Source organism: Kogia breviceps, chromosome 11 (genome assembly GCF_026419965.1).
Source record: "Kogia breviceps isolate mKogBre1 chromosome 11, mKogBre1 haplotype 1, whole genome shotgun sequence".
Classification (NCBI taxonomy): domain Eukaryota; kingdom Metazoa; phylum Chordata; class Mammalia; order Artiodactyla; family Physeteridae; genus Kogia; species Kogia breviceps.
Genome location: NC_081320.1, coordinates 88,525,478 through 88,543,791, shown reverse-complemented (window position 1 = coordinate 88,543,791; position 18,314 = coordinate 88,525,478). Strand labels below are relative to the sequence as shown.

General features: G+C 39.7%; 1 protein-coding gene across 10 annotated transcripts in view; it reads right to left on the bottom strand.

Annotated features, from left to right (window-relative positions):
* PUM2 (pumilio RNA binding family member 2) overlaps window positions 1–12,381 on the bottom strand; it is a 91,242-nt gene extending 78,861 nt beyond the window's left edge. For 6 of the 10 annotated variants that reach the window (XM_059078540.2, XM_059078542.2, XM_059078544.2 and 3 more), the window contains exon 1: window positions 12,119–12,377. The gene's annotated coding sequence lies outside the window, so the exon portion shown is untranslated. Of the gene's footprint in view, window positions 1–12,118 lie in introns of all 10 variants that reach the window. The other 4 variants (XM_059078541.2, XM_067008051.1, XM_067008049.1 and 1 more) reach the window with 4 other exon arrangements.
* Between the last annotated feature and the right edge of the window lie 5,933 nt (window positions 12,382–18,314).

The window sequence follows — 18,314 nt, the reverse complement described above, 5'->3', positions numbered from 1 at the left end:
TGGTTTAGTATAAGAAATAAAATACTGCTCATGGAAATTCTTTTTTTTCTTTGAAAAACAAAATACTGTTTAGAGAAGATCTACACACTAAAACAACCTCAATCAATGCTAGTTTTTCATGCTTTTACATATCACCTGAGAGAAGTAGGTCAAATAACTCTTAGATGGAAATGAAGACAATAGATAACGCGAAGTGGCTCTAATGAGTCCAAGATACATGTGAAATGTCCAAGATATATTATGAAGTGAGTCCCCCCAAAGCAGAATTTCTAAATTTATGTTCTTAAATGTAATTTAATATGCCATCACCCTAAAAGTGGAACAAGCAGACATTACATGCCTCATGACATAATGTAATACAAAACAGTACCACCAATGAAGAATTACTGCCTAAAAAAAAAAACCCCAGTAAACATCAATCTAATAATAAAGCTGCTAGATCTAAACACTGATTTATCAGAAATACGAGAGAGAGAGAGAGAGAGAGAGAGAGAGAGAGAGAGAGAGAGAGAGAGAGAGAGCGCGAGCAAGCGCCAAGTCAATAGATAACACAAGGAAGCAATCGCCCAATCTAGAATACGGAAAAAAAAAAATTCACCTCATTTCACGATCAATGAAATTTTAAAAGAGGAGGAGAGGGAGGACTATTATATACACTAAAAGACTTAAAAGTCAAATATACTGTATAAACCTCGGTTGAATCCTGATTCTAACAAACCAACTATAAAAAAAACTTGAGAAAATCAGGGAAATCTAGATACAGAATAGGTATTAGATGATATTAAGGAATTTTGTTAGCTGTGAGAATAGCAAGAAGACTGCATTTTTAAATAAGTTCTCATCAGTAAGAGAATTTATGCTTAAACTGGCTACTGTCTGGGATTTGCTTTGAAATACTCAAAAAAGTAAAATATGGGTATAAAGATTTCACACAATGTTGAATATGGATGATAGATCTCCAAGGGTGTACTGTACTATTCTACTTGTGCTTGAAAATGTCCATAAGTAAGTTTAACAAAATAACAATATGACAAGCAGCCATGTGAAGCAGGTGGTATTTAAGCTGGGCCCTGAAGGATAGGTACAATTTGGACACCAGCACCCCGTCCGTCCCCCCACACACACACTCTTAAATATTTATAAACTGCAGCTTGTAAAGGTGGTTACTCTCCAGAAAGTTAACTTAGGGTCCAAGCTCTTGTTTAAACCTAACATCACTTATGATTTCATCCATATTTTTGACAAGTAGTATATGAAATTTTAAAAAAAACTGATTTCCAAATGAGCATAAACCTCTTTGGACTAATTTTTTTCAGACACCATCCCCCAAAGAGAACAAGAGAATGTACTGAGCACTTGATTTTATGCCAGAGATGATACTAGGCACATTATATTTAATTCTCATTACAATCCAGCAAAGTAGGTATTGTATTCCTACTTTACAAATAAGGAAATTGTGGTCAATTTCCCTACCCTAATAGACAAAGCTACTAAAATGGCAGAGGAATCAACACCATCAAGACTTCAAAAGCTCCATGCTCTTTTCCATACCAAGCAAGCATAAACCATCACTCTGTTCCCCAACCTTCCTTTTGCTAAACTATTCCAGTCCCCTGGACAGCTCTTTGCCATTTATCTCTTCATGTGCAAATCCTACAAATCCCTTAAAGTTTGGTTCAAATGCCACTTTCTCCATTAAAACCTCCCCAAGTCATCTTTTTCTCAATTCTCATGGCATTTAATTCATATTTTTCAATGTATTAATATCATTTTATCCATTAGATATGTACCACAATTTTGCACTTTCTTGTTATGCCAGCGTTCTGTGAAATGTTAACAGTCATGAGGAAGGAGACCAAAAGGATACTAAATATTGTAATAGGGAGAAAGGGAAAATGATAATATTATCAACTATACACCCATTAAAAAGCATGAAATGGATGTATTTATGCATACATGGAAAAAATTCTAGGATACTAAGTGAAAAGGCAAGGTGAAAACAGTGTTTCTATCATTCCACTTTTGTAAAAACAGAAAACAATCAGAAAGAGTGACACAACCACTAACAGTGTTCACATCAGGAAAAGGGTATGCATGATTTTTATTTTACATTTTACAGTTCTATACTCTGAATATTTCCCATTTGTTACTTGTATTTTTAAAATATTTAAAATATATACATGTTAAAAATCACTAAACAGATTAACTTGGAAATCAATAGTCTTATACGGTAGAACTCAAATATACATACACCTACACATAAAAGAGGTATCATGACTTATAAACAAACTAACAGAAAAACATCTTTTTAATAAATTAAGCATCACTTAAAAATATTCTCTGGAATTCCCTGGTGGTCCAGTGGTTAGGACTCAGTGCTTTCACTGCCATAGGCCCAGGTTCAATCCCGCCCCTTATCTGTAAACTTCTAAGGATTTTTTAAGATGATATAAAGGAATTTACATGTATACCCAATACCTACTATAATAACTAACTCTAGCCACACCTTCATGAGACTTTGAGTTAAAAAAAATCAAAATCCAATTTGTAGATCTAAATATTCTATCATCACCTGATTTAAAGGAATTACACTTGTGCTCAGTCAGCACTTAGCTTTTTAAATCTAAGTTAGTTCTACCCTACTCTTTTGATATATTCCTGCAAAGTGTTTAAAAAAAAATGGAGCCAACCAAATCATACATTTAGACACAATATATCTGACAGTATGCTATAATAAACATGATTTACGTATTTCTAGCTTTCAAAGTATTTCATAGTATTGTTATTTGCTTTGTAAGTATTCTTTAACAAAAAAGTTAGGAAAGGAGAGGTGAACTGGTTTAAAAACAATTTACCATTACTCCCTACCACTCAAGACTATCACTGACCCGAATTCAGAAAATCCCAATGGAAGCCAAAATACTCCAGTTCTAGGCTATATTTCATTACTAACAGCAATGTGAATACGTAAGATTAATCACTACAGGAAGCTAACTCCAAGTCTGGTGCCCTGAAGGTTTAATTATCTGGGGTAAAATACACCACATTAAAATCTGGGATGGATCAAAGATGTGCCTTTCTCAGTACACATAGTGAGGATCTGGTAATTGATCCTCAGGAAACTAAATGTGCTAACATTTTGGAAACACTTCATGTACTCCTCAGGGATATTAGCACCTCAATTTTAAGGTCACTGGTTCTCAAATCCTCACAGTGCATTAGAATCTAGACAGAAAATTTTAAAACTACTAACACTCAGATCCCACCTACCTAAGACTTATTTGAATTAGTCTGGGCAGGGAGAAAGGCACATATTTTTATTAGTATTTTTAGGCTCTCCAGGCAATGTTTCCCTGTGCAGATAGGATTGAAAGCCTTACATACACCATACCACCTACAGCTAAGGGATATATTCACAAGCACCCTAATGGTTTTCCAACTTAAAAATTTTGTGTCATTCATCATGGTGTAACAGAAACAGAAACCAGAACAAAAAGATCTAGAATATGGTACCATGTTTGCCTCTAACTAGCTGAATGAACTCAGACGACTTGAACTCTCTGGTTCTGTTTCCCAATTTACAAATGAGAATAACAATGCTTCCTCATAAGGTTACTGTGAAGACTAAATTAGATAATACGTGAAATTGCAATACAAGTCCTTTCTAGAATATTAACTCATCATAATGAGTGAACATATATTTTTCTGTTTAAGACTCAATATATAATCCTTTGACACAGTAATTTCTCTTCTGGTAATTTAACTTACATAAACAACAGCAATAACATAAAAGAATGAACTGAACAATGGTATTTACTGCAGCACTGCTTGCAGCGGTTCAAAAACAGAAAATGAACAACCTAAACTCGACAAAAATGGGTTAGCAAAATAAAAAGCCATACACTAAGTATTACAAGTTATTAAAGTTATATGTACTAATACAATAAAATATCCATGATATTAAATAAAGACACCAAGCTGCCAAAGGTGTGTAACCTGATCCCAGTTTTGTTTAACAAAAGAGGGGCAATGTATATGTTTGTGTGGAGTATGAAAAAAATAAACACCTAACTTTGGTAGGAGAGGGGGTACTGTTGGCTTTATGTTTTTACATTTCTGTGTTGTAAGGCTCGTTAACGTTAGCAAAATAAAGTTTTTTTTAAACAAGGTCCTATATTAATACAGTTTAAACACAGTTTAGAAGCTTTATCACAGTCAATAGAGTACAAGCAATCTTGTGCTATTTTCAGTTCATTTTAGTACTAGGCTGAATGCCTAGTACTAAAATGCCTGAATGCCCAACAACCAAAGACTTGTCTCAAATGGCTACCTAGTAATTTTCAATTGTTACACAGTATCAATAGAATCAGTATGGCACCAAGGAGAAATAACTTAAGAAATGTTAATTAGGTTGTAACAGAGAACTAAAGGAAATCATTTCAGTTCATGGTCTGAGACAAATGGAAAAAATAAAAACCACTTTATGCAGCAGACTTTAGTGCAGTTTTTAAAAGATTTTTTTCTTCAGACAAAAATTTTCCAAAGGGTGTTCCTTAATCACCAACGTACAGTGTTCTTTAAAATAAGAGGTTCCTTGTCCAATACATTTAAGATATGTTGCTCCCTAGTACCCACTTGTTCTTTTGCAAGCTGAGTACATGGTCATTCTGGAATTCATTCTCTGTGATAATAGCATAGTAAAGGCTCTGAGAAGTCCCACAATTAAAACTGTTTAACTGGGAATTTCCTGGCAGTCCAGTAGTTATGACTTAGTGCTTACACTGCTGAGGGCCTGGGTTCCATCCCTGGTTGAGGAACTAAGATCCTACAAGCAGCACAGTGCAACATGCATGCATGCATGCATAAATAAATAAATCTGCTTAACTTTAACCCAGTATTATTGTAACTTTCTGTAAGCATGTTAAAACAAAGCTGATTATTTTGAGAAGCAGCTATTTCTAGTCATTTCCAAGAAAAAAAATGAACGAGTGAGCTATCTATTTCAACTTTCCTGAACTTTTGTCTAGGAAAAGTCATAACCTATGACGGTTAAAAGGTTTTAAAATGTTTAGTTCATGATAGGCATAATAAATAGTCTAAGAAAAATATCAGCAGTACAAATCTTTGGATTAAATATGAGGATATCTTTTAGGTGATGAATATGAATTGTGATTTTTTTAAAAGTTCCTCAAATATTTAAGAACAAGCCTTGAATTGGTGATGTTTCCCAATGACTTAAAGTGATATGACCAAACCAATTTCCTAAAGATACAAAAGTTAAAAAAAACAAAAAATGCTAAGTTGTTGCTTACAAAACAACAAAAAACCAAACACCTAGACTGCAGTGTCTGAAAAGAGAAACCAAATCTATGTCAGTTTCAAGGAGTACTAAGTTATATGCCATAAAAAGTGTCTGTGGTAGAAATAGTCTTTGAGTATAATCTAAATGAAATTTATATTCATTTAAATAAAAATTTTTGGAAGAAGGCACACCAAGTAACTCATAGGAAATGTACACAATAAAACAAAAACTAATCTTAGGAAAATAACTAAGCAAATACTAAATAACAAAAACAGTAAGAACTTTAACTTCTGAAAGACACAAAGATGGGGGGTGACACAGCACATTATATAAAATTTTCATTATCCAATTCCTTGGAGACAACCTTATTTCTAACACTAAACTTTAAAAGAAACCTCTTATATGGGGTATTATAGAGAACAGAGTTGTAATAGAAAATATGCTCAACAACTCTCTTCACAGATGCAAGGTTTCAGAATCTCATTTTTTTAGAGTCAATCCCTGAAGGAAAATGCGTCTAACTCCTCTAACACAATCCAGGGAAAGCGATTCACAGTAATTATGTTAAGAGTTCCTGGAAAATACAGTCTAAATCTTCCCAAGATATAATCTTGGATCTCCAAAGTCTTCTTCAGAATTATTCAAATTTAAAAAGGCCGTGGACTTCCCTGGTGGCGCAGTGGTTAAGAATCCGCGTGCCAATGCAGGGGACACGGGTTTGATCCCTGGTCCGGGAAGATCCCACATGCCGCGAAGCAACTAAGCCCGTGCGCCACAACTACTGAGCCCACGTGCCACAACTACTGAAGTCTTCGTGCCTAGAGCCCATGCTCCTCAACAAGAGAAGCCACGACAATGAGAAGCCCACGCACCGCAATGAAGAGTAGCCCCTGCTCGCCGCAACTAGAGAAAGCCGGCGCACAGCAATGAAGACCCAACACAGCCAAATAAATAAATACTTTTTTTTTTTTTTTTTTTTAAAAAGGCCCCTTAGTGTGCTGCTACCTATATCTCCAATCAAATCTTTTCAATTCTCCTCCTTGCCTCCACTTTAAGCTCTGCCATTCTCCCCTATCTGGGTCACATACACATACTAAACCCTCTGGCTAAATGCCACTTCACCCATCTCTTGACTAAATTAACTTTTCTAAGTCTTTTTATAGTCAACTTTACCTCTTCTGGAAAGCTTTTCCTGACCCCCTGCAGTGTCCAGCTGAGTCTAGAGCACTTTTGCAACACCACCTCCAGTGGCACTTAGTGTACTGCACTGTGTAAACATGAGTTTAATCATCTTCCTCTCCACTGTAAACATAAGCTTATAGTTACAGTAAAACTATAAGAACAGGGATCACTGTACCACAAACATCTAAGGACCATCTGGCACATGATAGGCCTGCAAACCTCAAAAAATGAATGCAAGTTTCTGGTAGTCTAGATTGATGAAATGATACAGCTTAGAATATCCAGAGTAACAAATAGACTCAAAGTCAAGTAATACTCCATGAGTATCTTCTCAACCAGACTTACCATAAAAATAAGCAACAATTTATCTTTGCCAAGATCTTTAAATACTATTTTTGCCAGTGTAGGAGCCAAATAATTTAGAGATTAAATGAAGGCACCTTTGGATGAAAAGCAATCAATTATATTTCAACTGCAAAGTGGACCAAGAAAACATTTGTAGGCAAAACCTGGAGCTATCACCTTCTCTAAACTTCAAATCTTAATTCTGTTTATGTTAAATTGGTTTCAAATGACTCAGGTTTTGCCACAGAAAGTATAACGTTTTGCATTAAACCATGCGAAAAGTGCTAATACTACATAGATGTTAAATAAATGACCTGGTCACCAAAATGGAAGACACAAGTAGCTCCCTTCTGTATACAATTCTTTGTTGGTATGTAACAAAGTCATACCATAGTCCATATTTCTCTCTACCAACAATTTGCCTCATTTGACTGCTTATCAAAGACCTGTACTTAAGAGTCAGCCTGCCTCTGCCATTTATTTACTTTTTAATGTCAGAATGAATAAAACCATCTTATACATTAGTGAAGACTATCTCCTGCTGATCTCTTTCAGAAACAGTGCCTAAAATCAGAGATTACCACCTTGAGATCTAGAACTTGCTACTCTTGACATAAAATGTCCAGTAAAACTGAAACCACAAAGATGTCTCTAAAACTAGTCTCTCTACACACTTTTTTTCTGGGGGACTAAAGGAAAAAAAACGTTAACCCCCCTCCCAATACTTTTTTTTTTTTTCCTTTGCGGTATGCGGGCCTCTCACTGTTGTGGCCTCTCCCATTGCGGAGCACAGGCTCCGGACATGCGGGCTCAGCGGCCATGGCTCAAGGGCCTAGCTGCTCCGTGGCATGTGGGATCTTCCCAGACCGGGGCACGAACCGTGTCCCCTGAATCAGCAGGCGGACTCTCAACCACTGCGCCACCAGGGAAGCCCCCCATACTATTTTTTATGTACTCTGGTGGTCAGCTACAGGTTTTATTTTCCTAGGCAGGTATCGAATAAGTGGTTTTGTAATGTCACTTTACAGTCAATTTCACCAAATCCCTTCCAGGAAGGAGATTTTTGGAGATTTTTATGGTCCAAATATACATATCACCCTAGGCAGGTGAAAATGACTGCCTTCTTTTTCTGTCCCATTTGCGAAGTATTCTGACACCCTAACTACCCCTTTTCCCTTCACACTTCTTCCCCCTTTTTGTATTCGGTAGCTACAGTGAAATTCTGGAATATATATATAAGGTGTACACAATCTAGATGTTTTCTAGTACTCTAAAATCTTTTCTCCACAAGAAAATAGTAAGAGAATAAGAAGTGAAAATTTGTGATAAGTAAACTGGAAATGGATGGGATTACAGAAGCTCTATTTGCAGAGGTGGTATATGCTAAAGAAACTATCTTTTTGCCGACATGCTTGAATAACCATCCCTTTTAACTTTTTTTTTTGAATTTTTGAATTTTATTTATTTTTTTATACAGGAGGTTCTTATCCCTTTTTAATTCTTTAATGCACTTTAGAAAAATTAGTCAGGCAAGGGCCAAATACAACTTTTCATTTTAAGAAAAACCAATGAGGGACTTCCCTGGTGGTGCAGTGATTAAGAATCCGCCTGCCAATGCAGGGGACACGGGTTCCAGCCCTGGTCTGGGAAGATCCCACATGCCGCGGAGCAACTAAGGCCCTGCGTCACAATTACTGAGCCTGCGCTCTAAAGCTCGTGTGCCACAACTACGTGCCTAGAGCCCGTGCTCCGCAACGAGAAGCCACTGCAATGAGAAGCATGTGCACACAACGAAGAGTAGCCCCCACTCGCTGCAACTAGAGAAAGCCTGTGCGGAGCAACGAAGACCCAATGCAGCCAAAAATAAATAAGATAAAATAAAATAAATTTTAAAAGTCAATGAAACAAAACCGCTACAATTTCAATAAGAATTAAAATGATCCTCTGTGGGGAATTCCCTGGCGGTCCTGTGTTTACGACTGAGCACTTTCACTGCCCTGGGCCGGGATTCAATCCCTGGTTGGCAAACTAACACCCCGCAAACCTCGCGGCATGACCAAAAAAAAAAAAAAAAAAGAAGACACTTTGGAAGCTGACACTTGTGTTCAATTAGGCAAGTTTTAATTTCTCATTTATAAATAAGTTGGATCTTTTGAGTTACTGAAAGGAAAAGTCACTAGGGAAAAAATATTATTAAGCTTATGTCTCTAAGCATACTGCTACATGAAAATCTGCATATGCCACGCACCTACCTATGTAATAATTCTATACAATGTTTCACTGGAAAAGCATGAAAATAATATTTCTCTGTAAATTCACTTTTCCACTGCAAAAGCAACTTAAAAAAAAAGTCTTCTATCTATATTGCTAAACATAAAAATCACTATTTAAACGTTAGCTTCTAAATGATAGGGTTTGAAGAAACCTTTTTCCCACCACATCAGAATTCAGGAGTGAGAGACATTAGGAGTTAAGCTGATGGTAATCCAAATAGCTCCTTTATTACTGAAAAGCTACACTGGAAAGCATAATCTAAACCTAGACCAACAGGGCTTCCTAACACCACACCCCATAATTATCCTAACCCAGTCATAGGTAGCACCGGACAACCATGGTCCTCCTCCAGAAAGGGACAGAGTCTATCCCTAGTGGCCTCCAGAAAAAGCAAAGTGCTTTCTGCCGGGGGCAGGCTCCCAAAGAGAAAGAGGAAAGGGGCTGAGCCATAGTTCCTTCTTACAAACTCATCAAAGGGAAGAGTGAGAAGGTGGGACAATAGGAGCAAGTCAGACTATTTTTATGCTTTCTTAAGAACAGCAAAAAAATCTATCTAATATGTCACAAACCAATTTACACTACTATAAATACAATTATTATCTTAATCACACCTGTCGGTAAAAATGGCCTTAAACTGTGAATGCAAGCTAGACGAAGTCATATGAGGTACAAACATTCAGATGTTTAAAATATGTATCCACAAGTCTTAAAAACATGAGAAAATACAGAATATTTTCCTATCTTAGAAACCCAACGAATTCAAAGGTTGTTAAATTAGAAACTACAAAGAACTTGAGTCCAGGAGACAGAACCAACCTCCACTTAAAATTATGAAGATCCTATCAGTATCTATAAAAAGGGGACCGTCTGGTCACTGAGAAGATTGGTTTTGGATGTCACACCTGGCCCAAATCTCTGATAGTTACTTCTGTTAAATAGATAAGTACCTGCACAAGAAAATAAATTATGTTTCAACACCAGAAACGTTTAGAGACAAGTATGGAAGGTTTAAGAGAAACAAAATCCTCATATATGTATCTGTGTTAAGACTGCATTATTTGGTTTATATACTTGTAATGCCTAAGAAAAATTGGCCTATTTAAAGTGACAACCTTGTAAGACCAACTTTAATACGGCAGTAATTAAGTTACTATTAAAAAAGCTGAAATCTTACTAATATCAAAACATCAAAGAACCTTAGACTCAAATTAAGAAAACCATGTGTTAAAATTAAACAGTTTAAATTGTTTGAAGATGTTTAAGCTTGTTAATCGCAAATCTAACTCGAAGATAAAAGACCTGTGCAAATAACAAAAATGAACTTTACAAAAAACTGAACTTTAGAAGTGAGAGAGTGGCATGGACATATATACACTACCAAATGTGAAATAGCTAGCTAGTGGGAAGCTGCCGCATAAGCACAGGGAGATCAGCTCTGTGCTTTGTGACCACTTAGAGGGGTGGGATAGGGAGGGTGGGATAGGGAGGGTGGGAGGCAGATGAAAGAGGGAGGGGATATGGGGATATATGTATACTTACAGCTGATTTACTTTGTTATAAAGCAGAAACTAACACACCATTGTAAAGCAATTATACTCCAATAGATGTTAAAAAAAAAAGCTTAAGAACCAGGATTCTGAAATATAACTTTAATTTTTTTAAAAATACGTCTTACTTCATACAAAAACCTCCCACAAGGAAACCGAAAGACAATTCTAAAATAACTCAATTTCACCAAAAATTGGACTTCTAAAGACATTCTTGAAATAAGGAAATGCCAGCAACTATTTAGGACTGTGCAGATAAAGCAAATCATTTTTTAATAGCAGGATATTAAAAAACTAAGAACAGAAACGTATCCAATTAAAACTATTTATCTTTGTGTTTTTAACCGGATTCCTAGCCAGAAATCCTTAAATCATCCTCCAATGCTCCAGGTCACATGGTGAAGAGTCACCTATTAAACACGAATCCAAGCAGTAAACAAGCTTTTAAAATCCTTAGGTAACACCCTTTATTAAAATATTCTTGGTATACAATACCTTTACAAGTATTACATTTCTCTCAAGCATTTAAAAGCCTTTTTCTAATAAAGCTTTCCTCAAAAACCTTCACCCAAAAAAATCTGCCACCAGTTTTCTTAAGTTAAAATCTCACAAAGTACTGAAGTCCAGATTTTAACATGATTGTATTATTACACCTAATACGTCCGCAATTCCCATCCTACCCAAATGTTTAAATACGTGGTACAATGAAAAGCTAAGAAGAATCAGTTTTCCCTAGCTATGTTCTCAGAACATTAACTTTTACACGCGTGTTTGGGCATACAACTTTTAACAATTTATCTTCCCCAAATTTGGCACAGTTCAGATACAAAACGACTGCTAAAATGTCTGAAGCCCCTAATCTCTCCTTTGCTTTTAATTTACAAATTTCCCCAAGTATCGAAATATGTTCTGATAACAAAAACACAACATTCCTAACACACCGAACCCCAGTCGCCTTTTCTTTCAAACCCACACCTGTCTACCGGAAGCTTATCCTGCACACACTCGGGCCCTCGAGAATTCCCACACTTGTTTTCATAAGCCCACGCCTTCCTCTTCGCCCACTTCCAACTCGCACGCTTCTCGGGATCCACCCGGCCTTTCCCCCCATTCCCGGCCCAAGGGCTGGGCGAGCGGGCGAGCGGGCGGACAGCTTGGTCTCTAACCCCGAGCGCGCCGAAACCAAGCAAGAGCCGGGTGGGCCACCCAGCGCCGCGAGGCTGACGCGTGGGGAGGAAAGGAAGCGGGAAAGCCGAAAGCACCCCCCGCCAGGCCCACACCCCCTTCCGGCACCCCTCCCCCTGCATTGTGCGAGCGGGCCCAAGGCCGCAGCCGTCCCGGGCAGCCCGCAGGCCCCGTCCACACTCCCTCCGGCAGGCGGCCCTCGCCGAGGCCGCCACACAAAGCCCGGGGAGCCAGCCCCGCGGCGCCAGAGCACGGGGAGAGGGTGCAAGCGCGACTGACTTACGGGGCTGCTGCGGCCGCGCTGCCTCAGCCGGGGACACCGACCGTTGGGCACACGGCGGCGTCGCTCTCGGCCGTCCTCCCCTCCTCCGCCTTCGGTGGTGGCAATATCTTCTTTCTCCACCTACCTCCCTCCCCCCCACCCCACCTCCTCCTTCTCCTTCTCCTCCCCCTCCTCCTCCGAACCACCGAAGTACCGAGGGTGAGACACAGAGACTCACAACAACATGGCTGCCACCGCCGCCTCCCCTCCCCTCCCCCCCGGCCGCCGGGCGCGCGCAAAGCACTCCGGGAGATAAGGGAGGCGGGGGGAGCGCTCACCGAGGTGCCGCTCCTCTCAGTGGCTTCCGACGCTTCTCCCGCGCTCCGGGCGCCGGCCGGCGGGAGCTCTGCGCGTGCGCACGCTCTCTGCGCTCGCGCGTTTTGGCCTTCCCTCCAGCGTGTGCTGCCCCGCCCTCACCTTTCGGGCTAGCTACTGGTTCTGGGCTCGGTTGGGGCGCCAGGCGGGAGCGCGCGCCGGGTTCGGGAGCGCGCGCCGGGCTCTGGCGGCGCAGGCGTGGTGTTTCCGAAGTCAGCTTGAGTCTGTCTTCCCGCGTGGGGCCTAGTCTTCCTGCCCCGCAGGTCATTGTTCTCCCCCAGCTGCTTGTGCGGGTGTCAGCGCCCCCGACCGCGGTGTACTCCTCTCACTTCGCTTTCGTGGTGCTGGTCCCCACAAGAGCTGGACAGTAATCCAGGCCTTTAGGTTTCACCCTTACCCTCTCCCCGAAGCAAGACGGTGGAGACACAACTTGGGTGGAAGAGTGAACCCCTTAAGTGGACTGGCATTCTCCTAGTCGTTGCTGCATGGGCAGGTGGAGCCGGCTCAGCAGATTGCCGGCCCACCTCCCCCTCTTGCTTGGCCCGGTAAACACAAAGGAAACTCAGGTGGTTCTCATACGCCAGTGATTCTCGCTCGCGGGTAAACACAAAGGAAACTCAGGTGGTTCTCATACGCCAGTGATTCTCGCTCGCGGCTTCTTCCCAGGTCTGGATTTCTGTAGCAGGCTCTTAATACCCTTCCTGTGTTCAGTCTCACTACCTCCAGTGAGTTCTGGTCACTGCCATCTAACATGAAAATCTGATTCCTGACACTCATCTTCGCCTTCAGCTTCTTGGTTTCTCTTACCCACACTGCATTTCCCAAGTGTGTTCTGTTCAATGCTAATAGATGTCCCTGTAAAAAATGTCCTATAATCAAGTAAGCATGGGAGACACTGGGATGTAAATATTTTGCCTGCTTTCTCCTTTCCCGTCATTGAGCTGATAACAGCAAAAGAGTCTATGTACAGTTGCTTAGTCTGGGTAAAAAGAGGTGAACCCATCAGAGGCCCTCCCTGAGAATTTGGAACTGGGACTAAGAGACCCTGATCTCTCCCTAAGAAGTCTCTTAAACCTGGGATCTCTGGGCTGATTGGTCCCACCGTGTGGATAGGAAACCCATGGTGACGAGTGGAGTTGAGAGAGAAGAGGAGAGTTCTGACATTTCTCTCCCCCTTTGTTCCTGGACCTTGTTGGTGACCTCTTGGGTTCCGAAACAAATGCCTCGATTCAGATAATAAAATCTGCTTTTTTGCTTCAGCTAGATAAAGAGAGTTTCTCTCACAATCAAGAGTTCTAACTAAAAGCCATGCATATACCACAGTTATTATTTATTTAGTGCTTGTAGTATGCAAGCACTATAGCTTTTTCCTTGTCCCATTTAATATACTCATAAGCAGGGCACTTCACTAGCATGTGACTTGTGCAGTCCCACAAAGCCTCAAGCTTTAGAAAGAAGCGTTCCGCAATTGGTTTAATGCTTTGTTGTTGCCATCTAGAAAGTCTTAGTTTTTGGAAAAGAGAGGGCCCTCGTTTTCATTTTGTACTGGGCTCCACAAATTATAGATAACCCGTCCTGTCAATGAGGTATTGTCGCTGTTTAACAAAAGGCTTCTTTACTACCAGACTGCTTAGCACCCTTAAAATCAAAATATGCTTTGCGGGCTTCCCTGGTGGTGCAGTGGTTGAGAATCTAACTGCTAATGCAGGAGACAAGGGTTCGAGCCCTGGTCTGGGAAGATCCCACATGCGGCCCGTGAGCCACAATTACTGAGCCTGCGCGTCTGGAGCTCGTGCTCCGCAACAAGAGAGGCCCGCACACCGCAATGAAGAGCGGCCACCGCTTGTCACAACTAGAGAAAGCCCTCGTACAGAAACAAAGACCCAACACAGCAAAAATAAATAAATAATTAAAAAAAAATAAACCTCTATCATTAAAAAATATATATATATGCTTTGCAAATATCCAAGTGAGGGACATGGTATGCAACATTTTCCAGACAAATTTGACTGTATAAGACTTTTTTCCATGGTAAGTCTCTTAGAGGTTTTGTGCTCTGCAGAACACAGATCAAAGCCCAGCCCTTTAGTGATCTGACTGCCTATCTCCAGCTCCTGATTCCCCGTGGAGCAGTTTCTTGCCTCTGTGCCTTCACGTATGCTTTGCAATCTGGCCTTGCTCATTAAGCACCTTCTGATTACAATTGGCTTCTCTTGTAGATTTACCTGCAAGGAAAGAGCATGCGCCTCAGCTACTATAAATATCAGGTGTGCTTGATATTTAAGGTGGACATTGTAAATGTCATTGACATTGACGCCTGACAGCCACTTTAATCACCTGGGAGCTCATTAGAAATGCAGAATCTCAGCCCCACTCCAGACTTAATGAATCAAAATCTGCATTTTAACAAGATTCCCAGGCAGTTTCTCTACACGATAAAGTTTAAGAAGCATTGGTGAGCCAATCACAATAATTCCATCTCACTTAATAGGAACTGTTTCTGGAATGGGTGGGTTATCCATTTTGAGCCAGTGAGACATGAAGATGCCAACTCAGAGCATCTGGGAGCGGGGAGCTGGATCCAGTCTCTCTCCTTCTGGATGTGAAAAAGACAGCGAGAAAGTATGTTGCCTCAGTTCCTGCTGTCAGGCATCTTATGACTACAAGGGAACCTAGACTGTGACCAAGTAGCCTACCCAGAATGTTCATTCTCTCCTTCTTGAGTAACAAACAGGTCCAGTGGATATTCCCATGGGACGGAGGAGGCATAGGATGGAATGAGTGCCCTAGACCTTCCAGCAACACGCATTGCATCTTAGGAATGTGTCTATACAGCCTGTTGAGACAAGTTGTTCTCAACCAGAGTTGCATATCAGGATCACCCGGGCAACATTTTAAAGATATCAATTTCCAGGCCCCATCCCAGAGATTTTTATTTAATGGGTGTGGATGGAAGTCTGGACACTGATGTTTTTAAAAAGTTCCTCAGTGGTTATACTGTGTAGCCATTGAGAACCCCCAGCTTAGACATCACATCTTACAGCATAATGCCATTTCAGTATTCCTTATGCAAATGCCCCCTTTCCACTGGGACTGCTCAAGAAACTTCTTGTAAACTCCTTTTATAACTTTGTCATTTTTGTGAAAATAATTTAAACCTTTTATAAAAGCTTCAAGAAATAAAAGCTCATATCATCCCAATTTTAATATCACAAAATTACCACAAATATCCACAGTTGGTGAACACCATTATTAAATAGATAAATAAAGATAGAAGGATGGATAGAGAGCTACATAGAGTGTAACAGGAATAGGCTCAATTTGCACAGGCTGTTTTTAAAGTACAGCGTTGAATTTAGTCTTACTTGAATTTAACAAAAGAAGTAAATGAAGGAAATACTCAGATGCATGTTTCTTCATTGCAAGAAAAATTGACTTGTAAAGGGTTTCTAAAAGGTTAAACACAATTATAAAAATCACTAATAGGACAGAGTAACTTTTTTCAAACTACATGCTTCAATATTGGTCAGTACTGAGTTCCCTGCTATGAAAGGTAGATAGATAGATCTGCACACTTTCACTTCCTTTTACCTCCTTCCTGTACTTCCTAATTTTTTGCTCATATTATTTTTCACTTTGTCAGGGTTTACAACATTTACATTCTATTTTAATCCATCATTTCCATATTGATTTGTCTTAATTTCAGTATTTAAATGTATTTTTATTTATTTTTTTATTGAAGTATAGTTAATTTACAGTATTGTATTTCTGGTGTACAGCAGATTCAGTTATACATATACAGTTATACATACATATACAGTTATATATATATACAGCTATATATACAGTATACATTATATATATACAGTTATACAGTTATACATATATATGTACATTCTTTTCAGATTCTTTTCCATTTTAGTATATTTCAAGATACTGAATATAGTTCCCTGTGCTATACAGTAGGATCTTGTTGTTTATCTATTTTATATATAGTAGCACATATCTGCTAATCCCAAACTCCTAAGTTATCCCTCCCCCCCATCTTTGTTTCCCCTTTGGTAACCGTAAGTTTGTTTTCTATGTCTGTGAGTCTATTTCTGTTTTGTAAATAAGTTCATTTGTATCTTTTTTTAGATTCCACATCTAAGTGATATATGATATTTGTCTTTGTCTGACTTACTTCACTTAGTATGATAATCTCTAGGTCTATCCATATTGCTGCAAATGGCATTATTTTATTCATTTTTATGTTGAGTGATATTCCATTATATATATGTACCACATCTTCTTTATCCATATCCATTTATGTTGATGGACATTTAGGTTGCTTCCATGTCCTGGCTATTGTAAATAGTGCTGCTATGAATATTGTGGTGCATATATCTTTTCAAATTAGAGTTTTCTCCAGATATATGCCCAGGAGTGGGATCGCTGGATCATATGGTAACTCTGTTTTTAGTTTTTTGAGGAACCTCCATACTCTTCTCCATAGTGGCTGCCCCAGTTTACATTCCCAGCAACAGTATAGGTGGGTTCCCTTTTCTCCACACCCTCTCCAGTTAAATGTATTTATTGTTCATTGCTTCTTCATTTCTGTCTTCATTTTGATCTTGTTATATGCATTTCATCATGTATCAGCCACTACTTGGGTTGCAAACCACCCCCAACAGTCGTTTCCTAGATCCCAATTCTGTGGGTTAGTCATCTGGGCTGCATTCAACTGGGAGTTTCAGCTGGTCTCTCCTTGGTTCACCTATGCAACTGCAGTCAGCTGGTGGCTTGGTAGGGAGCCTTGGCTCCGGTCAGGTGGTCATCCAAGGCCCTTTGTAGCCCCTCCATGAAGCTTGCTCAGGCCTGTTCATGTGGTGGCAGAGAGGGAGACTGGAAGATGCAATGTCCCCCTGAGGCCTAGGTTCGGACCTCATACAGTGTCCCATCCATTACAAGTCACTGGCCAAAGCAAATCATAAGGCCAGCATGGATTTGACAGAGGAAGACACAGACTTTACCTTTTTTTTTTTTTTTTTTTTTTTTTGCTGTGCGGGCCTCTCACTGTTGTGGCCTCTCCCGTTGCGGAGCACAGGCTCCAGACACACAGGCTCAATGGACATGGCTCACGGGCCCAGCCGCTCCACGGCATGTGGGATTTTCCCCGACCGGGGCACGAACCCGCGTCCCCTGCATCGGCAGGTGGATTCTCAACCACTGCGCCACCAGGGAAGCCCCAGACTTTATCTTTTAATGACAGAAGCTTCGAAGTATTTGTGTCCATTTGCAATCTTTCATGATAGCTTCATATTCCCTAAGTTATTTCATGCTTGAAAATGCCTTTCTGTTTTAATTAAACTCAAGCAACAACTATTCTTGGGTCTTGCTGCTTTTCCCCTCAGGACTTTGTGAACATTGCTTTTAGAGAAAAGTCTTATGGAAAACCCGAGGCTGATTTGATTTTAACCTACTTTAAGAATTTTTTCTCTACTTTTGAATTTCAGTGTCTTAACCACAATATGTCTCACTGTCAGTCTCTAACAGATTTGTCTGGTATTAAAATATAACCTTGATATTTGGAAATTAAGTGGTTTTTTTTTTATCATTTCAGGGAAATTTTTCTGTTTGTGCATTTATATATTCATTTCTTGTTACAAATCCAAAATAAGTTATAATTCATGATTCCTGTACTAGCTCTGAATATTTTTTTTCTGACCTTTGATAGATTCTCTACTTCAGGGACAATGATTATTCTTATTTGAAACATTTTGTGCAACTACTATTGTAAAGCTAATGTAAAGATACTATTAAAAAGAATTTTTTTTGGCTGCCCTGCGCAGCTTGTGGGATC